General features: G+C 34.5%; 1 protein-coding gene across 1 annotated transcript in view; it reads right to left on the reverse strand.

Moving 5' to 3' along the window:
- Positions 1-15,344, reverse strand: part of LOC113500331 — a 71,216-nt gene extending 55,872 nt beyond the window's left edge. Inside the window, exon 1 of the mRNA XM_026881082.1 lies at positions 15,299-15,344. The gene's annotated coding sequence lies outside the window, so the exon portion shown is untranslated. The remainder of the gene's footprint in view (positions 1-15,298) is intronic.
- Positions 15,345-17,939: the final 2,595 nt, after the last annotated feature.

Raw genomic sequence — 17,939 nt, forward strand, 5'->3', positions numbered from 1 at the left:
ATCTCAGAAATAACAGTCATCCAATTTGTCATTTTATGCCCATTCAACGTTAGTCGCCGAGTTAAATATTTTCAGGTTTTCATTAATATTTCAGGGTTTTGACTCACGGCCCTTTGTAGCCCACTTCAACTACGCCTACTTAAAAATAAATGTACTGTCGCGAGCATAAATTGTAGAGCAATATTTTTATGACGAAAACTTTAACACATTTTTGGCCTTTGAGTTTGAATTTTTGTTACTAACTAAAAGAGCGCTGAATTTGTTGGTAGGTTGTGTATGGGCAGGCAAAGCTTGGAAAGGTAGAATTTATGACGGGTAAAGGATAGAAGGAATGGAATGTAATCACGGTTAGAATCTTAGATGGCAAGAAATTAAGAAAGAGTATTTATAACTATATTTTTTTAATTATGACCAATAGGGTCATATTCCTAGGCCCAGTAGTGGACTTTGATAGGCTAGTATTATATATTCTTGGAGGTATTTTTGTGATTGATTTGTAATTGAATACAACCTATAATGTAGGAGAGAGAATGATAGTATTACTTACGTAAACTATCTCAGAAAAATAAATACTGTTGCTTCTTTACCACGGTTAATAACCTCTGGTAAAGGTTTACGGCTATATACGAATGAATATATAAGAAAACGCAACATTTTTAAATACAAAAAACGTTTCGATAAAATATATGTATACCATACCAGAAAAACAGTCGCAAAAATAAAACAAACGACTAAAGCAAAACCACTCCTGTTTTCAGTAAAAGCCTTAAAAAAACCTCCAAAACCTCCGGTACGCATTAAAAGAGGATCGAAAAGGTAAAATTGAATAATCTATAGAAAGGAGGGTAATCCAAGAAATATATTCCCGACAAAAATTAATTAGGAGGGTAGGAAGGAAGTGCGGGATTAAATGAGCCCAGAAATATATAAATAAAGAAAAATCTTATATTTTTAGTGAAATGGGAAGCTCTTTGTAAGGATTTTTTATTAAATAAATACTTCGAAATACTTACTTAGTTGAGATTATACGAAATCTTTCGTAAAAGGTAACATTTTTCAGAATATTAATGTTATTTATTGTTATAGCGACTTCAGCCAAGACACACGGACAGTGAGCGAGGCTATTAGGAATTGGGTTTGGGTATGGAACCCTAAAAATAAAACGGTTTATGTAAATCTCAGCGGTTCAATAATTTCAAAAAACGACGCTTTTTTAGGCATTTTTCATCGAAGAAGTTGGCAATGCTGTTTCCATCTCAAAGGCTTACAGAGATCTCAGGTCCAACATGCAGAGACCTTGTTTAGTCCACCTATCAGAGATCATCCATTGCCGATGAACGGGAGAACAGACATGAACAATCAAGAGTACATGCAAAACTATTATGATATGTAGGAAAAATAAGGTGACTTTTTCTCATATAGAAAAATATGTATTCGACCGATTTCGGAGCAGCTCGTCTCGATTCGGGCGAGTTCCGTAAAGTCGTACAATACGTCTAATCGCATGACACACAGCGCCGTGTCGAAGACTGCCGAACTGACACGACGTTAGACGATGCACGGCCTTCAAGCCACACCTCCGTGCCCGTCGGAGAGGGGAGCGTGAGGTTTTTTCGTTACGGAATTTCTGGGTTTAGTCCCCGCGCTCAAGGCCTGCGATAGAAGCTATGCAATTAAATTTATTAAAGTTTTATAGCTTAAAAAACTTTAATAAATTTAATTACTCCTCCCCCATCAAATAATAATGCCACAACAGACAGCGGGACAGTAACATTATTATTACCTACTGTAAGACCTATATCACAAGTTTACAATAACATAAACATTGATCGCTTCACTGCACTGTATATCGGATTACGTAAGTACCTGACGATATATTCTCACGGCACATTTGTTTTAATAAATCATATGAAAAACCTAACAAATAATCAAGAAATCTATAACTATTCTTGGAATTTATACCAGCCTTTATCAATTTCTTCTGCTGGGTATTCAACTTTTTTAAAATCTTTGTGTCTCATTCTTACCTAAGTTTTGTAAATTAAATACATAAATAATGTTCGGTTCATCTGGGGGTCCCTAAAAAACCCGCAAAGAATCATGTATACTTAACAGTTTCATCAGTTCATGTTCTTTATAGTTTTATCTACAAACTACATAGATAATAAATTTTTATAACAATTGGTGGAGCTTTAGCTGGATCCCAAGAAAGCACTGAAGTAAAATTTGTCGCCGATAATCGACTCCCACGCGAGCGGAACTGCGGGAGAAAGTGTGTTTACAGATGTACCTTGTTAATATTTTATAAGGCAATTTTCATAAGTCTTTATAACGATGTAAATATGTGCTTCTTCATTGAGATTATGCTTTTACAAATTATATTAACGAAGTTGTGGGTCGGCAACACCTTTTTTTTGGAATAATAATAATAAAAAAATGGAAAATTTTGATATTACAATTATGACATTGCAGACACCAAATGTTGAAAATAAATTAACCATCTATAGCCGAACTATGTACCTATAATATATATGTTTACCTACCTGTATCTCGGCTTACATTTCAGTGAAATCCTGTTAAAACATTACGTGTGGTTATATAATACAATGTTTTACTTTCATAAACAGTCCAAAATGTATTTTCTGGTTTCGACTACGATATTTTTGGATCGACGAGGGATTTAATTCTTATGTCGCGGGCAATTTTACAATCTTTCAAGTCCCATGCACAAGCCCCTATACTCTGAACGAGCATTCGCGGATCACACAAATGCTTGTCCTACAAAACACCGCGCCCAGTACTTTTGGCTTGGTAACCTATGCCACTGGACTATCAGTGCAGTCGATTGCAGATTTGATTTAAAGCCGTCATAGTTTTGTAGAATTCGAAAATAGAATCCACAGGATTTTTTCAACAGGAATTCGTTACATTCAAGTTTATATTGGGTTCATCCACTCAACGAAATAAAATCCACACTGACATTCGTAGTTTTATTTAAAACTACCCTCAAATCCCGAACCAGTTGAATCCATTACTTTCGCGTCACCACAAGGAATAAAACAGCGAACCAGTTAAAAAAAGCAGTTCAGAACGGCTGACCGGATTCAAAAAGATTTTAACTAAAAAACCCGGTTCATTTCCATTTTACCATTCATGGGGCAGCATGCGTATGTTGCCATGGAAACCGTGTAGGAATGGCGACTAATTTATATTCATCACATATGCATAACTCAACCCCCTTCTATCTTTATTTATGCGTTTTCGTGTTATCGTGAAATTTGTCGCATTTCTAAAGCGAGTATGTGTATTTTTGGTCATTGGGAAAGCTAAAATTTGTACATAATAGAAAAATAATATAAAATTTTCGCCGTTGAAGCAGAATTTTAACTAATTTCATATATCTATTTCGTGGCAACAAAACTGATCAAGTGCTGGTCGATTTCGAGACACTGGGGCATCGGTACAAATAGGGCGAAGAAAAATAAACTCAAAAATATAGTCACCCGTCAACTTTATGACCTTGCCCATTGTTGCTCATAATTTTTTATATGCGAAAACAGGGATACCGGTTCTTGAAATACAACTTCTTGATATTGGTTTTTGAGCTTCAAAACAAAACTTACATTCTAATTAAACTGGCATATCCTAAACGCCCATTTAACAATCCAACATCTATATTTATCTAGACTTTGAGATGAAGAGTAAACAAACTAAATATTTTCTAATAAATAGTTCCATATGAACATAATAACAGAATGTAATCACTTCATACACACGTTTGATTAACTTCCGACAAACAACCTTTGTTTTGTTCCTCTAATTAATTAATGTTTGTGGAGTATCATCAGCCCTTTATTCTCTATGGATAGCCAGAGGCGTCTCACACAACTCTGTTAGTTACAGCAGTAAGAATACACCAGTTATCTACGTTATAAAGAAATAATACCAGGAATATCCCACTATTGGGTACAGGCCTCTTTCCATATAGAGACGGTTTGAGCATTGATCACCACGCTAGATTACTGCGGGTTGGCAATTTCTTACAAAGAATAAAGAAGATTTAGTCTTTCAAGGAATAAAGGTTTGCTGTCATGTTTCAGATCCTGTCAATTCTTCTGCCCATAAAAGTTGCCTAATGTCTTCAAAATACGCTGATCCAAGTCAGTATGAGATAATAAATGTTTTTTTTTCACTTTTTGTCATGTAGGTATGCTATTTTGCTTAACATTAACTAAAACCAGGTAACGGGAAATGTAATGAAATCTGTCCAAATTTTTATCAGCTAATGATAGTTCTGTAATAAATAACATTCATTTTGTATTAAATGAAGTCCATTTCCATCAACATTATTTCAAATTCCAACAAAATTTTCATATTGCATAAACAAGGAACATTATCATCGCCACAATTCGAAGGACAGTCACGGTCTAAATGGCAAAAATCCTAATATTTACGCCGCTTCCCGCCGTTTGTCACTTCTGGATAAGTTTTATCTGGTCTCCAGGGGCCAGGGGGGTAACGGATAGAAATGTCACTTACACAATATCTATTCGCATCTAAACTGAGAAGGGACGCAAAATGCTGCGGTTTTATTTAATGTACCGGAAAATTATGGCGAAGTGGCCTGGTGAATGATAAACGGGATTTCAGAAATATTATAATGGACTAGCCAGGATGGGATGATATCAAAATGTTTTACGCCTAAAATCTAAAACATTACGGTTTAGAATCGCTGTAAATGGTCAAGTATTTGTTGCAATTTTTCCTCGTTATTTCTTCACAGAATAGAATTGCGATAAGGCGTTATTTCAGGAGTATAGATAATCATAATTCAACTACAGTCGGAATCCAATTCATGAGTAACTTCCGAGGTAAAGAAGAAGTATAATCTAACTTTATTATTATCTAGAATCGTGTCTATCCTTTACTAAAACTTGTGCGATAATTCGTTACATCGAATATAGTAAGGTCTACAAATATAAAAAGCCGTGCGTGCCAATCCCTACATCCTCCAAAACTGAGACAATTTGAAAAACATGAAAGCTTCACAAAAACCCTTTACCTAGGGACCTTAATATAGCAGAAGCCTAATAAAAAAACATAAATAAAACGGCTTTCAGTTTCAAAACTACGAAACAGTTGTTATTTTCTTGTGAGCTGATAGAAAAAGTTTTTTTATGATGATCATGTGTAGTTTAGGGATTGTAGAGTTTATGAGGGTAGAAATAGAAACTATTCGATGCTTCGGAACTTTTTTATAAACTCCGTTTTAGTGTATTTAGGTAATGGAGATTTAGTCTTAAAAGGGAATATGTAAGTATGGACAGTACGTATCAGGATTTAGCTGAACTTTACAGGGAAGATTTTATTGGTCTTGTTGTCAAAGTCCTGGCTATGATGCCAATGTTTATTTGAATTGCCAGTCCTGTATCAGTTCAAAAACGAATATAGGATGTTTATTTTTTTCAGAAAAGCCACATAAATTCTAAATTAATGCTGAGTAGAACTCCTAAGCTAAGCTACCCACAGGCCCTTTTATGAAGTATCTATCAACCAAAAACAAAGTCTCTTTCCCTATAAAAAATCATACCATTTACACGTGAAATTATCTAAGAAACTACTTTCAAAGCTTACAAAGATATCAAGATCTAGGACGATTTGTCCGTCGTCCAGTCTATCTGTCGGGCAGGCTCGGGCGGGATCGAGCGGGAATTATGGCCGTCAGTGCCAACGATACAGAAAAACCTTAAGACCTTTTCTCGATGCCATAAAAAAGGCTATTTATAATAACCGGGTTAGTGGCAGAACGCTTGCGAATAAGAAAATGTTATATTTTTATAAAGAATAGCTTTGGATGGTCTTGTTTGCTAGTTTCATTTCGTCCAGAATTTCATTACAGAAGTAATGTTTCTAAGAATAGATTAGCTCGTTTTGAGTCAATTGCATGTTTGTAACTTGTGGTGCCTTTATCTGAAAGTAAAATTCAAAGGTAGGACAATAACCTCTAATTTACCAAAACGGATGCTGACAATTTTCTCGTAAACTTGAAATTTTCAGCCATCGTGATTTCATCCACACCATTACTTAAAATTCCAAATTTTAAACTATGCTCAAAACATTATAATAACAGTACATTAACAAAATTACGTGTTTATGAAGCGTTTGAAAACACAATTATGTTATGAAAACCACTAGAATCCCAGCTATAGCCTAAAATATGAGCGGAGTAGTGTAAACAATCACAGCTCGACAAGTGCCTTTGAAACGGCCAGTAACGTTAAATTAGGTTTAAAATTTTAAGTGTATTACCGTGTAGCTGGTTACTGTGTGGTTAACTTAGCTCATAGTATGTTTGGTGACCAACATTGTGACCTGAACTGGTAAAATAGGTAAACTAGAGCTAGGTGTACGAGTTAGTTAAGCCTTGTTTTGTTGAAGTTTTGTATTATTTTGCATATTTTTAGGTATCCGTATCTGGGTTGCGTTGAGGTATTTTTAGGACGAAATTTATGCAAATTTGAGAATTTTTAGCTACGTAGCTTATAGAGTGGAGTTTAGTTATTCTATTCAGATTTTGTAATTTGCAGGATTGCTGCTGAGTTTGGCGTAAACAAGACACAGCGACGTTATAGCAAGTACTTTTTACCCTTATTGGATGAAACCAAGATACATGCTAATAGATAAACAAATAGGCAAAACAAATAATGTCACATACATCAATACTTATTGAAAAAAGCGGCGTGGTAAAAAATGACAAGTTTCTTTTTATAGGCATATGTGGTATTAAATCTTTTACTATACGCAATAAGGTTCATTTTACCTACTGATCTTTCGTGTATCATACCATGTAAGCCAGTGTAGAATAACACGAACATTTTGTCGCTTGATATTAAATACAACGAGACAGCGACCTAGCAATTTACTGGACTAAGGTCACTCTGTGTTAAATAGAAGCAAAGTAACATTTTACGTGGAATATCAACCTACATCAAAGCCTTCATTCTTAGAATTAAGATATAAAACTACTTGTTTGGTCTATCTCGTAAAGTTTGGTTAGATTTTGTTATTAATATGTTAATATCTAAGAAAACTATACAACTAAATGTCTAGAATCTACAAGTTACAACCTACGCCTTTTCCACTTTTCCAATTTATAGATATTGTTCGATCAAAATTCAAAATCATTTACTTTAATTAGGCTTCCAGTTAGCACTTTCGAAGGTCAAAATACGACCCTTCACATAGGTTAACGTGTTATCTAAGTACAATGGCATGATAGATACACGCATGGAAATAGAACCTCTATTGAAAAACTCTCGTTGCTCAAGACTTCTGATTACATCATTTATAGGCAAGATTATTTGCAGGATTACGATGTATACCTCTTAGTAGCTCTGTTTTTCCGTAAAATAGGAAGAGAAAGCTTTAATCTTGCATACCATTCAGAACCAATCACCTTAATATTATAAATTAGTTCCTTACAGACATTTAGGTTACAGGGGCAAAATTTTTGGCAAACCCCAAAAGTGTAGGCAAAAATTTACCAAGGCCTCAAAAACAAAATGGATAGCGGGATACAATGCGAAGGTAGCGGACCATAGAGATACATCACTGTCATGGGGTAATGTCGGCAGATCAGGCCCGCAGTATCTAATTGGGGTTATTATTTTAATGTAACCCCATAATTTGCTTTGGGAAAGCGGTTCAGCGAAAGTGTTATTAATTTTTTGGTGTGTTCCGCTGAGCTTTGTTTGAATTTGTTTTAGAAGAAGGTTAATGGGGTAGAGTATGAATATAGCTATTTAAACCATAAAATCGCAAAGCTTGGATAACTTTTGACTGATTATGTAACAAACTCTTTTCGGATTAGGACAACCAATCCAATTTAGCTCCACCCATACAACACGTCTATGATCATTAAAACGAAACAAAATGTATATTCCTCGCAAATTTTCTTTCATAACTTCCGAGAAATATTCTGTTCGTTATAATGAAATGCTGATTGGTACAAGTACTTCCACACCTGGCAGGATTACTAAGAAATTGTCGTTTTCTGCAAATGTAAGGGAATATATGTAGTAAGGTTTTACAACATTTAATGTCACTGTAACTTATATGCAGATAGAGACATCTGCGTTGCTAAAAATCTGAGGCTTGTAAGTCATGTCAAAACTACTGATATGAATACGAATATAATGTAAAAACATTACTTACAGTATTTATGATATTTTTTTTAGGGGATTTCTTCACTGACCTCTTTTCTCTCAGTGAAGGAAGGAAGATAAATTGTTACCACCAGAGTGGGCCTTGTGGACTGTGAGATTTGAAAATGCGTTGAAATGTATCACAACTATACATTAATATATGGGAAAATAATGCATAGATGATAAATGCCCCTGGTCCACCAAATTCATAAGACACACGCTGTTAAGAAACCAGTGAACTTAGACTATCCAGTCTAGAGTTGATCCCGCTTACCACATTCCCGACCCTTACTAGAGAGAAACGCGACCCTTACTAGAGAGAAACGCCATGTATCATTTTTAACTTCAAATTCGCGAGAATATCGCTGCGCGTAGTAAGTAATGATAGCAATTACCACAATTTGATTGTTCGCAACCCTTTCGCGAAGCCAAATACTCAGCCTGCGTTAATCAGGTACAGAATCCTTGTTTTGTTTAGAACCACTCAGAGAAACAAGATAACTTTGGACTACAGAGATGTTAACAAACAGATGAAGTTGGGGCTCAAGGCAAGGGATCAAGCGATAGATATGTATTTGAAAATTGCGAAATTTAAAACTATCTTCTAGTTAAGTTTAGGAGCGACTTAATACTACTAATCTTAATAATATTTTAACAGGGGAAATGTTGGATGTACAAAAACCACGGAACGGATTTAAAAGAACCTTGGTACTTGGTCTTTAAGTTCCCTAGATCATTTTCGAACGGGCATTTCCGCGTTTAACAGCTAGTAATATAAGGAACTAACTGTGGCTAGCAGCTTAGCTTACTTATATATCAGTTATAGCTGCAAAACCACTCCCCTCCTCGAACTAAATCGAATAAAATTAGTAATTAGTCGTCAGACTATCTGGCAAGGAGAAACTGGTCAAACAAAATTAGGACACTACAGATGTACTTGTTCAATAATCGTTTTATATCTTTCAAGTACCACAAAAAACTGTCATCCACTTGTAGAAACAGTGTGAAGTTGTTTGCGATAAGGTAAGTTAAAACCTCCTTCCTAAGTTTTTTTTCAACTCATCAAGTGTTAACAGATGTGTCCATGATAAGGATTTTTTGCGAATCCCAAAGGTGTTTGGAAGTTGGTACTGGGAGGTAAATGTGTTAGGTGGCAAGTGTTTCTTTGAATTAGGGAAGTTTCTGAGTTTTTTAAAGTGAATATCATATATATCTGATATTCTTCTAAATGGCTGGACCGATTTGAATGTTTTTTCTTTGGCCGATTTGACTTTGGTTTGATTCGATGATTCTAAGTTCACAACAAAAAAACACCGGATATATTCAGCAGGACAACGTCGATATGAAGCTAAATGTTCGCTACTTGAGACAAAAATTGTTACAAAACTATATTTTAAAAATAGCAGCTTCCACCCTTAAACCATCTATTGTTATAAAACAATTAATTGTTGACATACAGGGTCAGTTCTCTCCCTATTTATACCCAAAATAGGTAAGAAGACTATTCATTATTAAATGATGTAACGGTTTACTCACGCGTATTTATCGGGGTAGCCCGACTAGTTTCGGACCCAACCGGAGTCCTTAATCATGAGCAGACGCGGCGGGATCGCGAGTCGAACTCGAGGAGACTATTCAATCAATTAAAATATAACAGCACAATTTCCTACCTACAGCTAGTCCTTAAACATGTACTTTAAATCTATTCACATCTTACCCAAGTATTTCAACTATTAATAACCTCAAACCGCTTATAACTTAACTCTAAGCTCCTAAACATTCATCAAGACCGCTCTCCGCTGCCTTAAGACTAATTACAACGAATGATTTACTAACTGCATTCCGAATGGGGGTTTGCTCATTATAACAGTGTCTTTAGTCCACATGTATGTGTAGGGACAAGTGAAATGTAAACAAAGAGGATAGATGAAAAAAATATAACATTTTAGGATTTAGTTTAGCATTTTTTTGGGGTGTGATTTCATTTTTTTTTTATATGAGATCTTTTCATGACATCGCAATAGAGGTCGAATAGCATGTGTTAAAAAAATTGAAACAGCATTGCCCTTGATGGAAAGAAATTAAAGAAAAGTGGAGAAAGAAACAAAATACTTATTTTATGACCAAAATCGTCATTAACATTGTTTCATTAGAATCTCAGTTTTTGATAAGAATATGAGCAATTTATTTATAAGGGTTTGAATGATTTCACTGTATTACTTTTATTTAATAGCAAATACTATCAAAACGATAGAGATTAAAAATGACCTATATTATAGAAAAACTAAATAAAACTGCCAATGAACAAAAATTACGCAACGATTTCCAAACTGCATTATGATTGGCCCAAATGTTGGTTCCAATAAAAACAAACACAGAACACGTGTGCAGCCAATACAAAAACACGTGTCGAAATATATTTGTACTGACACTATCCCTGTTTTGAGACAAATAAAAAAGTAATAAAAAAGTTAACTGCGTTAGCATAAACTAGGGACTTGTCACTAGAATGCAATGTAAATAAACATGTTTGTCAAATGTTGGCTGCCAGTGTTGTAATACATTAAACTGGCTCACTGTCACAGCGTTTATATACTCTCTGTTTTACTCATAAACTGTTAGGGATAGAAAAGTCTTATAGGAGTAAAATTCTAGGCATTCTGTTACGCTTAGCCCAAAAGCACCGGTCAAGTATCACCGGTATAAAAAGCCGAATCAATAAACTCCGTAACTTACACTTTTTAATAAAAGTTGATACCATATTTTTATACAAGTGTATACACTTTTCATTTCATAACACGAACTTTCTGATTTACGTAAGGCACCTAATGTATGCCTAGACTTTATTTAACAAAAACATTTATTTAAATACTAGACTAATTATTTTTATACTATGTATTACCAAATCGCCAAAGAAACATCACCAAAATGTCAGCTTTCCCAAAAAAGCATACCAAATGTCGTTGTAATCGGTGCAGCCGTTTATTTAAAAGTGATGAGTTAAAATAACATACACATGCTTTCGAATTTAAAGTATTAGTGTGTTAATATGAGATAAATCAAAATGATTAATCAATTATTCAGCTTATCGGAGTCCTCTGCTGGATATAGGTCAAAAACTAGTCTGTTCATAACATTATTTATTGTTAGTGAGCATGTTGCACACTTGAGTACATATCAACTATGTCAACTATGTCAACCACTTATATGTTTATGATCTCAGCCTGTATGCCGTCAAATATCATTACTATCACGACATAAGGCTTATTATCGCTTGGCAAGGCCTATCAAAGGCTTTTAGCTCCTCAAATAGGTTGGCACTCTACATTTTGCTCTAAGAATTTCTTCCGCCAATAGTTATTACAGCCGTAGCGACTTTCGCTGGACCTTTATGTAAGATTTTAAAGGTTTCAACTTGTGATATAAGATTGAATGTGACAGAGTATGGGAGGCTCGCCAAATTGTGTTTAATCAGACATACATATAGTATGTAGTATATGGTATGTGTATTTTTAGGGTTCCGTATCCGTGAGGGGTAAAGAAGAATCCTATTACTGAGGTTCCACTGTCTGTGTCCTTCCGTCTGTCTCGAGGCCGTTTCTCATGAACAGATAGAAGAAATTCACCAAGTATTGCTGTTGTCGATATAACAACTAATAATCATAATAAAAATAGAAAACCAGTACTTATTGACAAAATTTAGATGTGTGACTATTTTTATTGTAAAAAAAGTTTATCCAGAGACTAATTGGAACGGTTTTTTTTAAGAATCAGCACAGGCTTTGACTTCTTAGCCAGTCAATTAATAGTGTAGTTACCACTTGTATCCACACGTATAAAAGAAACAATAGTTATTTTGCTCTTCTAAAATTCTTGCTCACTAACAACAATCACTACATTGTGTATACACCTTGTATACACAAATATTTAATTCACCTACAGAAAAGACAAGCAGTCTTGGACCTAGAATTTGTGAATACCACTCGTTCCACTCATGCGGGTGTCAAACCCACAGCACATCCAGCGTAAAGGTAAACACTATTTTGACTGAACGTAGCGAAAAAAAAACTTCCTAAATAGAGTCAACTTAAATTTATTTTAGAGACAGTATTTTTGCTCCGAATATTCCATATCTAGTAGAATATATGTGAAATGAGTTATACTGTATAAATTCTGTTTATTTAGGTCTAGGTTAGGCAGACATTCTAGGGATAACGGCGTTAAAACAAACTTTTAGCTGTATTAGCTCCAGTTAGGATGTTTAAACATGAGTGAATCGATTGCTTGATTATCAAAGGGCTATTGATACCGTTTGATCACAAAAAATCGGACAGTGAAATGTTTGTAGCACATTTTTTTATTGATGTTTTTTTTATATACGGTTTTCCTATGCGTGACTTCGTGACATGACTTCCTCCGTCAGGGGAGAGGCGGTGTGCCGGGCTCTTACCGGCTAAAACCCTCCATCGTGTCTTCTCGCACGTGGGCACGCAGGGCCCGGGAGTCCAAATTCTTCCACAGCCCCGCACTAGTGCTGGCCCGGTCGGTCCGGGCCTCGCCTCGTGCACGGGGTAGTGAGGTGTTTGCCTACCCCGTGCACCGCTTCAGAGGCGCGCGCGTCTCCGCCTCGGGATCTAACCTAACCTAACCGGAGTCCTTAATGATGATCTAACGCGAAGGTAAGCAAGCAAATGAAATGCAGGCATCGCTGTAAACCCACGTCATGAAAGTTGCCCTTTTAATAAGCTGTTGCCTGCGGGCCTGATTGCTACAAATCGAAAATTAAATCACATGAACATAAAGTAGGAAAAAAACTATTCTATATGTAGAGAATAGTTATAAACTAAAATTGTACCAAGTTTCGTCGAAATCCGTTCAGTAGATTTTGCATGAAAGAGGAACAAACATCCATACATGCATACTTTCACGTTTATAATATTAGTAACATATTTTTATCGTCTTATAGAGCAAATTTTCTGTGATCCATTGTACATGCCTCTTAGGTCATACAACAATGCTTTGTATGCAGAAAGCAAGTTCCATAAGTAAGATATTTTATTCTAATGCAACTCTGCATGCTTCCTGCTTAAAAATAAAACAGGAATATTTTTAGAGTGTATTAGATTCCCTAGAAAGACTAAAATTTATGTTGCAAAGCGAAATACAAGCGAGCTTTGTGTAGTATGGTTGATGAAATCTTGTTTAAACAGAGATGGGTACGCTCAGTACTAAGGAATATTTCATTGTAATTGCACATTTTGTTTTATCTAAAGGTATAATTTAAAACGGGGTAAATATGTAGATTCACAAGGGGTAAATAGAAAAGTGTTTTTAGGGGTTGTATACATTTTTTTATAAAACTGCTGAACAGGTGAAATCATTTTTTTTCATATTATGATTTTATTTTATCTCGTGAAACTGTGTTTTTATCCACCCTGAAAATACCTTTATTCATCTCATTTTACCGTTACTCAATAGTTTTAAGTCAAACTGATATAACAAGTCTGATCACATGATTTTTCACCGCATGACTAAAGACTCCTTTTGAGTCTAATAATATTGCAATCTTGACCGAAAACCAAAGGAACTAAGTATAGAGATATGAATACTTTTTCACCATCCTTTATACTGAATATTCTAAGTACAATTAAGGTAATCATATACCTCGTCATAGAAGAAACATAAGATATACGAGATCTACTTGGAGGACTATAAAAATGTTACTCAAGTAATGTATTACTGGGAGCCGTTAGCGAAATTCGTCATATATCTGTATTAGAGTCTGTTTTGGAGGACCGATATGATTGATACCGAATATTTATCACTTTGAGATATTCGGTATGGCAAATATTCAATTGGAACTATATTCTGAGTTTTTAGGCCGAAAATCGTGTTTGTGGTCTTCTTACAAACTATGCTGAAATCGTCTAGATTTACCGGATGAAGCTAAGGGCCTAACACAACCTATCTAACGAATATTTAAAATCTATCACAATTGATTTAAATCTAGTGGTAAGACCACTAGAGTTCGCTCGAAAAGCAAGCATCGACATTCTGAAGGCATGTTAGGTTGCCCAAAATCAATCACTTCAATAAACTTCAATTACTTGAAACTTTTTTTTTTTTGCGTGGCGCATTTTACGTTGAAAGACTGCCAAAAGATACACAAAATTGCATTAAATTATTTTGATACCAACATTTCTAGTCAAGGATGAAAGAAGCTTTTCAAGATTCTGTACTATAATGTATTCACAATAATAATACCGTTTATTTATTCGATACAAGAACCGCAAAATTGTAGGAATGGAAAAATATAACTTTTTCCTTGTAACATGTTGGCTTATCCAAATGTTGTCTTAAGAAAGCCACATAGATTGTTTCCTGGTTTCTAAATGAATCAAAAGATCAAGTCAAGGTTTTTAATATGGCCAATGGCACGTGTTATGGCCACAGGGTTTTTTTGTCTTTCGGGTTGTGGAACACCTTTTTTAGAATTAGTTGGACTTAAAAACTATTCAAAGCTTCTATTACACTATTCGAGAGTTGCTGGCAAAATTTTGTTCAGATCGATCTGTCTTTCGCTTTCCAAGGTCAGGTCTATATTATGTTGGATTATTATTGTAAGCATGAATAGAATGCTTTAAATGTATGAGAATTTTATTCCTTTTCGACAAGTGCTGTGACTTTGACTTGTCAGTTGAAAATAAATAAAATAATATCGTAGAAAAGTGAAATCGGACTTCTTTTTTCAAGATTTTTAAATTTATCTTTTTGTCCGCCCGTTTGTGCGCGATGAACTCTGCAACGGCTTCTATTTAATTGCAGTTTGCTCTGATCTATTATGGTAAGCTACATTAAAAAGTCAGTGTTTGTTTCAAGTCAATCAGTTCATAAAAGTTTTATTTTTAATAAGCGAATTTAGAGAAAAATATTTTTCGTGGATTCTTTCTCAAAAGACACATCCAAAATAAATTCTCCACGCGAAGAAAGTCACTTACATGGTTAAGAATACACATATGAAACATTAATAGCAACAATTGACCGAACTGACACAAAATAGAATAGTAAATTAAATTTCATTGAAAATCACTGACCTTTTTAATTACGATGATTTCTTTTCAGTACAACAGCAGTTGACATCTGAAAAAATAAAGAATAGTGTTAATGTGAATACTGAGAAAAACAATACGAATGAAACAGGTTTCTGAGAAACACACGCTTTTGTATTTATTAAATGAAATACAGAAAATTGTTTGTTCAATTCAAAATATTTAACTTTTGTTTTAATATCGTTATTTTATTTCGATATTCGGAATTGATAAACGTTTTAATTATATTTTGTAACAGATTTTTAATTTTGTTGTTAACCAAATATTCCACTCCATTGCAAATTATTTTAATTATTATGTATATAGTTTAAGTGCTGAAGTTTATTAGTACATATTGAATTAGTTACGGGTATTTCAATATATATAAAGCTGAAGAGTTTGTTTGTTTGAACGAACTAATCTCAGGAACTACTGGTTCGAATTGAAAAAATCTCTTTGTGTTGAATAGACCATTTATCAAGGAAGGCTATAGGCTATATAACATCACGTTGCCACTAATAGGAGCGAAGATACAATGGAAAATGTGGAAAAAACGGGGAAAATTCTTACCACGTGGACAAAGTCGCGGGCAATGGCTAGTTGCTTATAAAACATATAAAGCTTTAAATAGACTATCACGTTTTCTGACATAGGTACATATTTTTTTACAAGACAAATTAATTTAGTGGTTCCCATGAATATATTAGTTGTGAAACCGATTTTTTTTTCGCCTATTTGTACGAAACACTAAGTCTCGCTTGTCGGACTTGCACGAGACCGGTAATTGTTTAATAATACTTTTTCTTGGTTTCCTTAATTAATATTGCTTTATTTGACTACTTATACAGGTATATTTGATTACTGTACTCCAATAAAATAAAATTTAATTTAATGAAAATACAAACCAGAAATTTTCAGACAGTCGATGACGTATACACAGATTTACTTTCACATTATATGTATGTAAGTATAAATAAATCAATTTTCATATACTGATTACGTTGTTAATAATGCTGGCAATCAGTAATACAAATATAATTAGTTTCTGCATGTATTATTGACTAATATTATTACTTCTACATTAATTATAACAAATGTTAATAAATTCAATTTGTGTTTCATAGGAATCAATTAATCCAAAATCATAGCTTAATAGGTAATGTATTGTAAATGGGTAATTTTATTAATATATGTACATTTTAGATCCGTATTTGTTTCGTTATTTTTGTAAAATCAAGTGTCATAAGATTACCGACGACCGCTTAAGTGGGAGTCGCTATACGCCACTTAACATTCTGCATACATAAAACCTTTCATTAATAGTTAATTGCCCACTAACCAACAAGTCAGTTCTTGAGATACAGCCTAGTAACAGACAGACTGACAGATAGCGTAGCTTTAGTTTTAGGGTTCCGCTTTTACCCTTTGGGTACGGAACCCTAATATTGACCCAAGTTTTTTTTTTAAAAGCTGACTGTGGTCGGCTTTTAAGCAAGAATAACATAGGTTTGAGAGATTCCATGTTTTCGAGACTTGATACGGTCAGTCCATGGATGGGTGACCATATCATAACGGGCTCCTCCGGTTTCGGAAGGTAAGTTAAATAGTGAATCCCGGTTTTTATTTACCCATTTTTGATAGCAGTCAGTAGCTAGAATGTCTGTCAACCAGTCTGACTAAGGGGTATCGTGTTGCCCAGGTAACTGGGTTGAGGAGGTCAGATAGGCAGTCGCTCCTTGTAAAACACTGGTACTTAGCTGTATCCAGTTACTGGAAACCGACACCAACATAGTTGGGGAAAGGCTAGGCCGATGATGACAAATTTTTAAGACTGATTTGATGAATTCAATAACTCACACATAATGCATAATCACGCATCTCCATCAAAAACAGTTAAAACCCTTCATCGCTATAAATATAAAAGTGACAGCTTCATATAACGTGGGAACAGACAAACAAACAAAACCGCCTATTGAAGATCTATTTAGTAATTAATGCAGGACCATGCCCCCTATAATTATGTGCATACAGCTCCATAGTTTTTATTAGCCGATGGCGATCTATAACGTGATTTATCGACGCTTTATTTATAATAGGAAGTGGACTACGAATGGAATGGAGTCGCTATTGATATAGAAATTGTTGGGAATAAATTCCGATGTGTATGTGCAGTTTTATGAAGGCCGGCGAATTGGGTCGAGATTAACATAATTTTCTGGTTCTGTTTGTAGGTTTGTTGTATTAGATTGATATGGGAACAATAGAGACTAATTTACTATTTGCGTGGTGCGTAGACTGATATTAGTATGAGACGACTAGAATATGTTTTGTCTTGTCTTGTTTTGTCATATAAAAATGCGGTTGATCGTAGAGAGTTCAACATTCAGGGAAGCATGTATTTTTCTATGAATAAAAAAATAACCAAAGATCATAATATAGGACTACCTAAAATAAATGTTCGCGGATTCTCAGACATAGAAATAAGCACACAAAATTTAATCAGAATTGTTCAAGCCGTTTCCGAGGAGTTTAACTACAAAACAACGTGACACGAGAATTAACTTACTACAGAGTCTACAGACCTCGTATGTAATATAATTGAAAATCAAAATCACTCACAGATTATGGATTATCATTATTATAATCA

The sequence above is a fragment of the Trichoplusia ni genome, chromosome 13 (genome assembly GCF_003590095.1).
Source record: "Trichoplusia ni isolate ovarian cell line Hi5 chromosome 13, tn1, whole genome shotgun sequence".
NCBI lineage: Eukaryota > Metazoa > Arthropoda > Insecta > Lepidoptera > Noctuidae > Trichoplusia > Trichoplusia ni.